This window comes from Prunus mume, linkage group LG3 (assembly GCF_029339155.1).
Source record: "Prunus mume cultivar Tortuosa linkage group LG3, ASM2933915v1, whole genome shotgun sequence".
NCBI classification, from domain to species: domain Eukaryota; kingdom Viridiplantae; phylum Streptophyta; class Magnoliopsida; order Rosales; family Rosaceae; genus Prunus; species Prunus mume.
Window position 1 is genome coordinate 25,568,916 of NC_142700.1, and position 13,583 is coordinate 25,582,498.

Genomic DNA, 13,583 nt, shown 5'->3' on the forward strand with positions numbered 1-13,583 from the left:
CAAGTCCACTTGAACATTGGTCAAACCTTCCTCCGAGAAATCAAGAACTTTGCGGCTCTTACCTTTGATCTCAGATTTCTTATGAGTTATGGGGCTCTTAAAGCTCCTTCGTTGTCTTCTCCTTTTTGTGCCCTTTTTTAGTTTCATTTCCCCCATTCATAACCTTTGTACGTTTGCCTTCTTTTCCAGCCTCCTTCCATCCTTGCTCAGCTTCACGTTTAAACCCCATTTTTTCAAAAGCATGATCCACATTAATAATAGGCCCATGCAGTTGCTCCTTTGCCCTAGTATTAAAGGAGTTTACTTGGGAGGGTTCAAGCATTTGTAGAGGTTCTGAGTATTCAAATCCACTTGACCTTGGGCTTTCTCTTACAGGCCCAGGATTGGGCCAATTATTTATAAAGTGGTGCCTAGACAAGAACTGGGATTGGGCCCATTTGGGTCTTTCCTCAAAAGTGATGCAGGACGTCCTCCCATAGGGCCACGCCCTTTCACTTGGACTCTGTTCATGCACCAAGATCACGCTTTGATAGCTGGGATTATCTCTGACGCCTGCGGCATTCCAATCATACAGCTACATTTCAAGGTTTGAACTCTGTCCATTCCTATCTCCTTTCTGTATGTCCCCATCAACCCTCCCATCTGTCTTGTAACTAAGAGGGGAACTAGCCGTTTGCCTTCCTAACATTAAATTCTTTTTTCCTTATGATTGTGACCATTGTTTGGCTCTAGGTATGCTTTAGTCAGCGTGCCAAGACCCATTGTTGTTCCCTGCAACAATCTCATTTTCTCCACTTTTTTGGGCCACATGCACCACTGGTGCCCAGGTTCATCATACTTATTTGCCCTGCTTGGCGGCGAACACCTCTTGGAACATTGAGGCTGACTGGTTATGCCTTTCACGAACAAAGCACGAGCTTTCATCCAGTCCCCAAAAGCAGTAGACTCACCATCCTCATTCTTGTCCGGATTGAACTTGCATCCATTTTTTGTGTGACCCAGCTTACCACAATCAAAGCAGAATCAGACAACTTTTCATACTTTAGCTCAGCCCACGTATCTAGTCTTTCCAGTCTCAGAAGCCAAAAACCCGCAGCCAGGGGGTTTGTGGTGTCAATCAATGTATGTATTCTCAGGAAGCCTCTCAGGAAGCCTCTTGGGCCTTTGTTCCATGGGTCCTCCACCTCCAGAACAGTTCCAAGCTTCTCTCCAATCTCTCTTGCATTTCCTGTTGACATAAGGTTCAGAGGAATCTCATGAACCTGTATCCAGTACACCACCATGTGTGTGGGAGCCTCCTCAATTGCCAAGTTACTTGCCCACCGCATGCAGAAGCGACACCCATAACAGACCAAGGACCTTCTTCAATGATCTTCTTAGCCATAACCTCATCCTGAACCAGAATGGTGAAGATGTTGTCCTTCATATACATGATTTTTGGCTCACCAAAACTTTCCCAAGCTTTCATTAAGATATTCTTTATGGCACCCATGTTTGGAACCTTGTCGGCAATGATTGCCCCAATCAGTTTTGGACCACTCTCCAAACTTGAAAGACCCAAAGATTCCTCAAGATTGATCACCAACTCCTCAGTCTTGGCATTGTCCATATTGGACCACTGAGATGGATTATGGAAGTTGGTTTCTGGAATGTACAGAATGAGTAAGGTAACAGAGTAGCAGATTGCCAAAATTTGCTTTCGAGGTTTGTTTGAGGTGGGAGCAGACTTGATCATGTGGGTCTCCAAGGGAAGATACAATGGTCATTCTCCTGAGTGTAGTAATTGGTCCAAGCACTGTGCCAACCAAACATCTTTAGACTCGACAGAATGTAAATTTGGAAGATCTCCATTAATGTTTCCCTGTTAGGTGGTTGGCCTTGATACATATCTCTGAGCATATTGCCAAAAGTCAGAGAGTGAAGATAGACTTTAAGAGTTATAAAGTCTAGGTGAACTTCATGCTTCTTTGGTGGTTGGTAGTCTTGAATATGATGTAGCTTGTTTTCTTCAGTTTCTTTTTCTGGTTTGGTTTCTCACACTTGGGTGAGGGAGCTCTCATTTTAGAGAGAGAAGGTCTCATTCTAGAGAAAGGTAGAGAGTCCTGATTAACATGTGCTATCTAGCCTATGTAGATGGTAATATTGTCATTGATTGTCAAAAGAGCTCGAATAAAAGCACTGGTGAAGGATAGTATGTTTGCTCTTATATATAAAAATATGGGTGGTTTTGGAAAAGGCCAAAGGAAAGAGAAATATTTTAAGGGAAGCTAAAATATTTTGTCTTTGTCAAGAATGTCCTTATTGATTTTTGAATTTCCTAGGGAATCCTTCTGCTTCTTGCTAGCCGTATGAAACCAAAACATTTCTTTTCAAATTTTGCTTCTTGCTAGATGTATGGAGCCAAATAGTTTGCCAACTATTATTCATCTACTGGGATGATCTCTTCACGTGAAAATAGGGTTGATTATGCTTAGCTTCACATGATCTTCATGCTTCCATCATGTTGTCTATATTGTGTAGCTTTTCTTCTCCTAAGCTATTCCAGTATGCGTTGTCATTGTCTTCTGTTGCAATTTGTTCTGCTATCTAGTTATAGATTTCATCAAAAACTTTTGCTCTTGTTGTGCTTATCTTGAATTCATATATATGTGTCATCTGGTCTCCTTGATGTAGATTTTGAATAAATCTTGATAAACTTGGATTGGTGAAGGAGGGTTGTACAATCATCTATATTTTTGGAGGTTCTGCTTGGTAGGAATCCTTGTTTTCGCTGATTCTACTGGACTAAGCAGTTCATTATGAGAAATAATAATACTATGTTGTGCTCTGTCTAGATAAATACTATCCTCAAACTATTCTGGGGGTATACTGGTGAAATCTAATTTTACGTTTTTCCAAAGAGGAAGATAAAAACTTATGACTTCTTTTAGTTTTGAGAAAAATGAATCTTATATTGACTTAAATAACCATATTCTACTAAAAATGTTGGCGTAACTGTGATAGTTTCTTGTTTAAGCTCTAAATGCAGTTCTCTATATTCAACTTGTTAAGGCCCAAAAAATCCAAGGCTTGGCCCAAGCTTAATTCTAGCCCAGCGCAATATTTAACTGTGAAAGAAGCCCAACTAGGGTATACAAGAATTTGTCAGATATGCCCATACAAATCATGGGTTGCATGCCACACCAAGCAAACACGCAAACCCGCCATGCAGAAGGGTCAAAATGAGCTCGTGAAAACGTACTGGCTCTGTAAGCCCATGTTCACTGACCTGTTAAAATGCTATTTAGCTCGGTCACAATCTATTACCACACCCTGGAGTTCAAACCCGCCAAAAAAATATGCAATGACAGGCAAAAGGATCACTATTATAATGCCAAGCCACACTACAGGCTCAAGTGGGCCCAAGCCACGTAAACATCTGGGGTTTGCTGAGTAGGTTGTGGTATGGATGGTTACAAGTATTCACAAGGCCCATTGAAGGTTCAAGGGATGGAAGTTTTGGGCTAATTGGGAGTACCAAAACTCAAGCCCATTTCTCGAGCCCAAACATATGGGTAAGCAAGGGAAAGAGAGAAAATTGCCAAATGCCTTAGGAAGATATCCAATAGTCTGCAGTACTTAGGAAAATCTCATACCAGCTAAGATGCCTAGCGCCTTGACAAAGAATGAAGTAAGTAAGTTGCTTCCAGCAACTTCACGAAACCATGAAGGATTAGCAGGCCGCTAGAAATGGAAAAGGCAAACGACCCAATACTTTAGAAAGCCCAGCCCAGTACCTTATAAAATATTTAGCCTCGTATCTAGCTCGTCAAAACCTCATAACCATGTCAAATAGCAAACCCTTGTAAAAACCAGTGGAGATTCATATGCGCAAGAGAAATACCCATTAGACTAAGGCCTTTACCCCTATTTGTTTCTTCTACAAGCTCTAATAAGAAAATTAGAACAAAAAGAGGGTGGTGCCTCACTCACATGGAGAGGTCTAGCTACGTGAAGATCTTGGAACCCCAAAAGGCTTGGTACCTATATGCTCAGGATGGGGAAATTTCACCAAATAAGAGTGAATGGAAGAGAGTGAAGGAAAAAGAATAGGGAGGTTGTGATAAAATTAGGGTTCTAGTTCCTATAAAAGGGAGCTTCTTCTACTCAGCAAAGACATCATTATCTAGGGCGCGACCAAGATTTTTTGTCAAGCGGCTGAGAATTTACTCAAGACACCCCCTATCTTCTACTTCCATCTTTTTCTCTCATCTTTAGGCAGAAATCCCTCATGATTCTCTCCTCCATTCCAAACCGTAGTTTTTGCAAGAAGTTCAAGCTTTCGTCTCTTTCTCAATTACTAAACTCATGAAGGCTTAACTCCTATGCCACGAGCTCTTCAAGCCAAGCCATACTATCGCTAATCTGTCACGTTCATCTGGTTATTGGTGAAAGGAACCCAAGGTGTTTTTCTAAGGTTTCATAAACTTTTCCAAAACTCTCTTGGAGCCTGGTTCTTAAACTCATACACAGGGGAATTTTGTTTGTCACTCTCTTACAACAGCCCAAGCCCATATGTCAAGTTGCTGGAACAAAAAGACCACTACATAAATTGGCAACTTCACTGGGGATCAGGCTACTATCTTCACCTATGCCTACAAGAAAGAAGACAAGAACCAACACCATGGCTTCCCAAGACGGGCCAGACCATGGTGACTCAGAGTGAAGGGAAAATGCCTCTCCTATATAAGAAGAACATGCAAGTGATGAGGCTTTACCCTCACAAACCTTGTTGCGGCTATCCATGCTATGGGGGAAACCCAGAGGGAGATCGTGGAAACAATCAAGGAACTGAAAAGTTCAGTTTCCAAGCCAAGAGAAAAGCACGATAGACCTCTCCAAGAGGAGTATGCCGTTACTACGAAGGGTTCTGAACAAAAGGGGCCATCTTTTGTTACTCAAGAGGACGTCATTGCCATGTTGGAAAAGAGCTTAGTCGAAGCCAAGAAGATTAGAAGTATATCCCTCAGCCACCATATCCATCGATCCAACTCTAACAGCCTTATCCCCAGGGTTATGAGGCACCAAGCTTCGTTCTTTTCGATGGAAGGAAAGGAAGCCCAAAGGAGCATGTCAACCACTTCATCAATGCATTAGGACTATATGCTTGTGATCATAATCTTTGTCTTCGGGAATTTTCAAAAAGCCTCACTGACTGTGCTTACACATGGTGCATAACATTGGCACCAAACTCTATTCACTCCTGGGAGGATTTGGCCGGCAGATTCTGCAAGAAATACTTCCAGCATGAGGAAAGATTCACTACGACTCAACTCAATAACACCCGCCAAAAGCATGGTGAGGACCCTGTGGACTTTGTGCATCGGTTCTGGGACTTGCCTCTAGACTGTTACAATGAGAAAGATGAGGAAGCACTCATCTATTACCTTACAAAGACGAAGAATTTCATGCTATTCTTGACACAATGTTTGCTGATGGTGCGATTAAACCCCTCAGACCCTACAAAGTTTCTCCTAAAAAGAAAAAGGTGAACCTAGATACTGCCATTATCATCAGTTTGTGGGGCATCCAACCACTGCTTGTCAGACTTTAGGGAGAATCTCGCATTCTAAGATACATGAAGGAGTACTTGAGCTCCCCTTTAGAAAGCAGGCCATTGACGAGGACCCTTTGCCAAAACGAAGGGGAAAAGAGATAGTCGCTGTTATCACATGCTCAGATGACTTGCTTGACGATAATAAACCACGCCACCCATGGTAGAATGATCCAAAGTCCCCTAAGGCTATTTGGGAACCTTGTGGAAACATGGAGAAGGCCTATTGGCACAAGTGTTCGAAACCTGCAAGTTACAATAAGCCATGGCCACTTGCTGATGGATGGGATAATGGCATAAGCAACGAGGTGTTCATGTTAGACATGCCAGAAGAGCACTATTCGGGAGTTTCAAAGTAGGAAACAGTTGCTGTAACATTCCATAATCTCACAAAGGCTAAAACTAGTATGGTGGAACATTACCTAGGTCTGAAGTAGGGGCCCATAACCTCACAAGTCATCCAGAGGAATCTAATGTTCTAGACACTCTTCGACCAATTTGGCTTCAGACCACAAGCAAGGGAAGCAGTCGCGATGGCTCTCATGAACATCTTTGCAGAGTCTAATCCTCATTGCTTCACTGCTCAGCCACAAAGATCGTTCTTAGAGAACGACAATGCTATTGTCTTCATGAATACATGGATGTCCCGTATCCAGACCACAGGAGGCCACTTAACCTGGAAGGGCAAATAAATGATGTGTTTATAAGAAGAGCATTGGTAGACACTGGCTCTCTGTTAATGTATTACCTTTGTCTGTGCTAAAAGCAGTTCACATTCCACTATCTAAGGTAGTACAATCTCAGACAAGCATCAGCGGTTTTGGCAATAAGAGCAAGGTCACCATTGGCTACATACAAGTAAACTTGAAAGTGGGACCAATTCGGTCGCTTACTAAATTCTACGTAGTAGATGTGAACATAGCTTACCATGCTCTACTCGGGAGGCCGTGGCTCAACAAACACAAGCTTGTGGTTTCTACTTACCACCAATGCGTGAAGGGAAGGATTGGGTTGAGACCACTTCGTATAGTAGGGAATCAAGCACCATTCAACCAAAACGAAGCTCACTATTTGGAGGCGGAATTCTACACTGAATGCACGGGTGCTGGAAGCAACCCATCCAAGGATTTTGGAACCTATCTACCCTCTTGGACTGAAATTTGTGATCTTAGCAATGAAGAAGTGATAACAATTGTTGACCGAGAAAGGAAGAGGCATTCCGAAGTCAACAACCATGCTTACGATCAACCCCAATGCTCGAAGATGACGCTGCTGACGACTGTATCACTTATGAAGGGTTTGCGGGCTCAACCGTGCTTTATGGGAAAGCCCCGAGTATATAGAAGAAGAAGTGATGCAAGCAGCCGGCTATAAAAGTCCAAACGACGAAACACCCATGCCTTGTTCTTTTCAGGAGCCTATGATAGCGCCAAGACACATGCAGGACAGGTCAACGGTAGTGGCTAAGCAGCTAGAAACAATCAACTTAAGTGATGATCCCTCTATCCAACGACCCATTTCCATCAGCATTCACTTGACAAGCAAAGAGAAGGAAGCCTTGACTTTTCTGATAAAAGAATTTCGAGATGTGTTTTCTTGGAGCTATGAGGAAATGCCCTGGTTGGATCCAAATTTGGTAAGTCACACTTTGAATATTGAACTTGGTACAAAAACCTGTTGTGCAGCCAAGAAGAAACTTCCATCCTAAAGCTGAGATGCAAATCAAAGTGGAAATTGAAAAGGTGTTAGCTATCGGATTCATCAAACCGATCAAACATCCAACATGGCCTAGTGAAAAAGAAGACTGGCATGATTAGGGTATGCACGGACTATCGAGACCTCAACCGAGCTTGCCTAAAGGATGAATTCCCACTGCCCAACATAGACATTTTGATTGACTCAACTTCAGGGCAGGGATTGTTGTCATTTATGGATGGATTTAGTGGCTACAACCAAATAAAAATGTCTCCCAAGAACTCTGAGAAGACAGCCTTTTGAACACCATACGGGAACTTCTATTACACAATTGTGCCACTCGACCTCTAAAATACCGGTGCCACCTACTAAAGAGCTATGATAGCGGTATTCCATGACATGATGGAAAAGAGGTGGAAGACTATGTGGATGATCTGGTGGTAAAGTCCAAAACCAAAGAAAGCCATCGAGAAGTCGACTATGTGCTGGAAAGATGTCGGCAGTATAGGTTAAAGATGAACCCAAAGAAGTGTGCGTTCGAAGTTTCATCCGGCAAGTTTTTGGGATTTCAAGTACACAAACGTGGCATAGACGTGGATCCTGAGAAAGCTAGGGCCATAAATTCTCTTACATCACCTAAAAGCCCAAAGGAATTGAAAAGCTTCATGGGAAGATTATTGTATATTCGGAGCTTCATCCCAAGCCTTGCTGCCAAAATGAGTGTGTTTACCCCTTTGCTTAAGAAGGGAAAGTCGTATGTATGGAGCAAAGACTTTCAAGAGGCCTATTAGCAAATTCAACAATTGATCACTAAGTTGCCCACCATGCTTTATTTGGTTGCGACGAATGCTGCGGTTGGAGCTTTACTTGCTCAAGAGGACCATAATAGGGAGGAAAGCCCTATCTATTACGTAAGTAGATAGTTAAGGAGAGCCAAAGCAAGATATTCAAAGACTGAGCTCTTATGCCTTGCCCTTGTCTACGCTACACAGTAGTTGCAGCATTACTTCCTTGCTCACAAGCTACAGCTTATAGTGAAGTCCGATCCTGTGAGGTAGTTGCTCACAAGACTAGTGTTGTCAGGATGCCTTGCATGTTGGTTGCTACAACTATCTGAGTTTGAGGGTTGGTACGAACCAACGTAGATTTGTTTTGTTAGACGTCGGTAAGTGTAATATAACCAACGTGGATGTTGAAGATTATTTTTATAAATAAGGTTTTTTTCACAGGTTCTTTCATCATTTTCGGTTTTCAATTAGGTTCCAACTTCTTTTTGGCTCTGTCTCACCTCTTTAGAGGCAATAGTTTGGATGTTGATGTGTGTGCACGTTTTTGTATCTGAAAGACACAAATACAGACACATCATCAACTTCTAAAAAATTATCTTTCTGAAAGCAAATATTTTGGATGTTGATGTGCGGCTGTCGTCATCAAATTTTAGACGCAATAGTTTGGATGTTGATGTGTGTGCGTCTTTGTGTGTGTGCTTTTGTGTATCTGAGAGACACAAAGACGCACACATCATCAACTTCTAAAAAATTGTCTTTCTCAAAGCTTGCTGTCGTCAGTTTTGGATTTAGAGGCAAATAGTTTGGATTTTGATGTGTATGTGTCTTTGTGTATCTCAAAGACACAAAGATACATACATCATCAACGGTAGTGGTTCGACTATGATGAAGAACATCGATCCCTCTGGTAAGATTTCATATCTCTTGGGATCTCATTTTAATATGCTTGTGACAATGGTTTTCTATATAAAACATCGTGGTTTCACCCAATTCTTGCATTATGTTGATCTACTGTCGTAGGCTAAAAAAATCAACGAATAAATCTAAAAAACCAATAAAAATTAAGACGACAGTTTACAAATAAGGCCAGACGCATACAGTGAATAAATACGATGGTAATTTGATCTTCATGACGTGGTAAATATTATTATACGCCGTTAATTGGACAAACTGACGTGGTTACTACAAACTTATGAGAAGAGAAGAGTTATAGATACCATCGTAGTACACTGTCAAATAAAAAGTCGATAAATTTATCTTTACTGTTGTTGTACATTGATTTAATACGGCGGTTTTTTGTAATATACCGATGTGGATTCTTTTGAAATTATACAACACCGACTACGAAAATATGGTCGTGTTAATTAAGGAGTAAAAACGGCGGCTATTGTTGCACACCGTCTTTACTTTCTACGTCGTGGTATCATAGCTTCTGCCGTTGTTTTTGGGCTCAGAGTTTATCATCTGAAGAAAATCTTTTCAATAAGAAGACACTTTTTTAATTTGATGCGTCGTTTTTTAAAAACACCCATTGGAATCTCCATTTTTTAGTTGTTTATGTTACTCATACACGGCTGTTTTATATCACCGTCGTCTTTTAAAACACGACGATTTTTTGGTTTACCGTCATTGTTTTCTGGTCATCTTTTTCACTTTTTGTAGTAGTGTTAATTTTATTTATCTATACATGTTGAGTGCTTGTTACCGTTCTTAATGCTTTCAATTAATTGGCCACTAATTGCATGATTGGAAGAATTATGTTGAGACCAGAAGGAGATTCCTAATGAAAAGCTTCTGGTCACAAGTACCATAAATTAGATAGCCGACTCGGAAGATTAGGTTATGGTTTGTGTAATCTTCATTGTTTTTCACAAATCTTAATGGGTTCTTAGCTATCTAAATTCAGAACTAGGAATAGAGTGGGTTGATGGTAAGGAATACAACTAATATAACTCGGAAGAGAGTATTGGTGAGGCAAGGAAAAATGATTATCAACATGTTAGGTAATTAGGATTAACAAGCTAGAAGGATTTGGGTGGGATTAGCTAGGTGAAATCGGTGCCCTAGTGCTTTATCATCTTTGTTTCATCTTTTACATTATTTACTTAATCTCAATTTATTTTACTTGCTTAAGTAGATTTTAATCATCATAATTCTCTTATTGTTTAATTCAAATATAATTAGAAATAAATAACTCTAATATTTAATAGATTAACTTGATCCATGTTAGAACAATACTTTATTTACTACTATACTAATTTGAGCGATATTGTCCACTTGCAATTAATCACACCAAATTTTGGCGCTGCTGCCGGGGATTGACTTAATTAGTTTAGTTTTTTTTTTTAATATTTCAGGTACTTTTTGAGTTCAATTTGAATTCATTTAATGCAAAGACGTGGCTAAACTCCTTAAGGCCTGGACTATTGACTAGCTGGACAGAGGTTCAGAACAAGTTCTTGGAGAAGTTCTTTTCAACTCAAAAAACTGATGCACTAAGGGATAAAATCATGGAATTCAGTCAACAAGCCGATGAGGCATTTTCATAAGCTTAGGAATGGTTCAATAATTTTTTAATACAATGTCCTCACCATGGCTTGCCTATTCTATCTAAGTTAACCCTCCCAAAAAGAGCATCAACAGTTTGGCGCCTTTAGTGGAAATCGACATAAGAAGCCTTTGTCGATTCTCCTTTCTTCGGTGCCCTTCGGCACCCCTTTGATCAACTTCTCCTTCGGCAACCCCTTTTCCTTTGGCACCCCCCTGCCTAAACACAATACCTTGCAACATGCAAGATTCGTTCATTCGGCAACCCCTTTTCCTTCGGCACCCCTATGCCGAGCTACATTGCCTTGCAACATGCAAGCTTTGTGTCTCCTTTGATATCCTTTCTCCTTCGGCACCCCTGTGCCTAGGCACATCGCCCTGCGACATGCAAGCTTTGTGCCTTCAGCATCCATTTTGTCTTCGGCACCCCCGTGCCTAGCCACATTACCTTGCAACATGCAAGCTTGGTGTTGCCTTCGGCATCCCTTTGCTTTCGGCACCCCGTGCCTAGCCACATCGCCCAGCGACATGCAAACTTTGTGCCTTCGGCATCCCCGTGCCTAGCCACATCGCCTAGCGACATGAAAGCTTTGTGCCTTTGGCACCCCCCGTGCCTAGAAACATTGCCTTGCAACATGCAAGCTTTGTGTTGCCTTCGGCATCCCTTCGCCTTCGGCACACCTGGGCCTAGCCACATTGTCTTGCAACATTCAAGCTTTTTGTTGCCTTCAGCATATCTTCTCCTTCGGCACCCCCGTGCCTAGGCACATTGCCCTACAACATGCAAGCTTTGTGCCTTCAGCATTCCCTTTGCCTTCGGCACCCCCGTCCCTAGACATTGCCTTGCAACATGCAAGCTTTGTGTTGCCTTTGGCACCTCGGGGCCTAGCCACATTGCCTTGCAACATGCAAGCTTTGTGTTGCCTTCGGTACCCCCGTGCCTAAACATATTGCCTTGCAACACGCGAGCTTTGTGTCACCTTCAGCATCCCTTCGCTTTCAACACCCCTGTGCCTAGGTATATCGCCCTGTGACATGCAAGCTTAGTGCCTTCGGCATCCCCTTTGCCTTTGGCACCCCGTGCCTAGCCACATTACCTTGCAACATGCAAGCTTTATGTCACCTTCGGCATCCCTTCCCCTTTGGCACCCACATGCCTAGGCACATCGCCTTAAGACATGCAAGTTTTATACCTTCGGCACCCTTATGCCTAGGTACATCACCTTGCGACATGCAAGTCTTATGCCTTCAGCTCCTACGTTCCCTTTAGCACCTTGTCTGCAACATGCAAGTCTTGTACCTTCGGCACCCCCGTCCTTCAGTGTACTATGATGCACTTTGGCACCCTTACATAACAAATGGGGACTTGCAAACCACTTGGCTTTTTGTTGCAAGTACCTTCCTTCCAATGTCCTTCTTACCCGGGGACTTGAGGGACCATGGGTAGTGCACTATACAGCTTGGAAGACGAACTATGGCGCTGCTCGGCCAGTGCACTTAAAATTACAAGTCCCCAATCAAGAAGTACCTTCTTACTCGCGAACTTGGGGGACTACTGTTGGTATCGTAACTGATCGAGCAACTAGCTATGCTAGATCATCCGCGTGTCATGCTTTGAGAGGTCGTCACCTTAGCCAAATAAGCATTACCACAAGTCACAACTCTAAGCAAAGCAAGAGAAGTCCCACATCGGAAAACTACAAGAAGTGAAGAATCCCCTTTACCTATAAGAGGAGACCACTCCCCACTTAGGAGGGGACCCCTAGGCTAGGCTTTATCTTTAATCATGAGCGTCTCCCTTCTTATCTTTATATTTGGGTCCAACCCCATGTACAAATGTAAACATACATTATTATAATGAGAACATACTTCTCCATGGACTTAGCCCATTCATTAAGGGTGAACCACATATATCTCGTCTTATGTACATTTATCATTTTCCCTAATCTTCACACACATGCTAAAGGTCCTCACCTTCACTCATCATCCACCATTCCATCTCTATCTAAGTTGACCCTCCCAAAAAGAGCATTCACATCATGCGTATTTTTTTTTAAGGCACTAACTGTTTCGAGTAAGGCTGCAGTAAATAACTATGCAGGCGGATCTATTAAGAACAAGACGTCAACTAAATGTCAAACTTTGTTTGATATGCTAGCAATCGAAACACAACATTTTGATACAAGAAGTAAGCATGTTGGAGTTTATGAAATTGATAATTATAATGCTTTTGCTTCTAAAGAGCAGGTTGACGCTATAACCAGTAAATTGGACGCCTTGCTTGCTATGCATGACAGAGTACCAACGCAAGAGATTTGCTCCATTTTTGTTGTTCCCAGTCATGCCACCATATTGTGTCCTCATGGAGTTGATTTTCCAGAATTTTTGCAAGAACAAGCCAACATGGTGAATACCTATAGACGTCCCGACAATGATCCATTCTCCAACACATACAATCTGGGATGGCAAAGGCACCCCAATTTTTCATGGAGCAATACTCAAAACGTACAAAAACCACCACCTGGTTTTCCACCTCAAGGGAAGAAAATAAATTTGGAAGATGCTCTTACTCAGTTAACTATGTCTACCACCCAATTTATGACTGAAACCAAAACCCAACTTCAGATCAGAGCTTCTATTTGAAACTTGGGGGTGCAAGTAGGCCAACTAGCTACTATATTGAGTGAAAGAAACCAAAAAGTATTGCCAAGCCAAACCAAGATTAATTAGAAAATTCAAGAACATGTGAAGGCAATCACACTTCAAAATGGGAGACCCATCAAAACTGTTGTAGATTTGGACGTATAAACACAGTAGCAACATCTGAAAACTATGGAAAAATCAGCTGAAAATAACCTACTTGCAGCCGGACCACCGCAACCCACTTTCGTTAGCTCCACCGAAAATTCAGCAAAAACTGAGCAACCGCCATCCACAAATCTCATTCCAAAATCCTACGT

General features: G+C 42.0%; 1 non-coding gene across 1 annotated transcript; it reads right to left on the reverse strand.

Moving 5' to 3' along the window:
- Positions 1-10,568: 10,568 nt before the first annotated feature.
- On the reverse strand, positions 10,569-10,675 carry LOC148919231 (small nucleolar RNA R71). The gene has a single exon (XR_016125747.1). It is a non-coding gene; the product is annotated as a small nucleolar RNA R71 (small nucleolar RNA).
- Between the last annotated feature and the right edge of the window lie 2,908 nt (positions 10,676-13,583).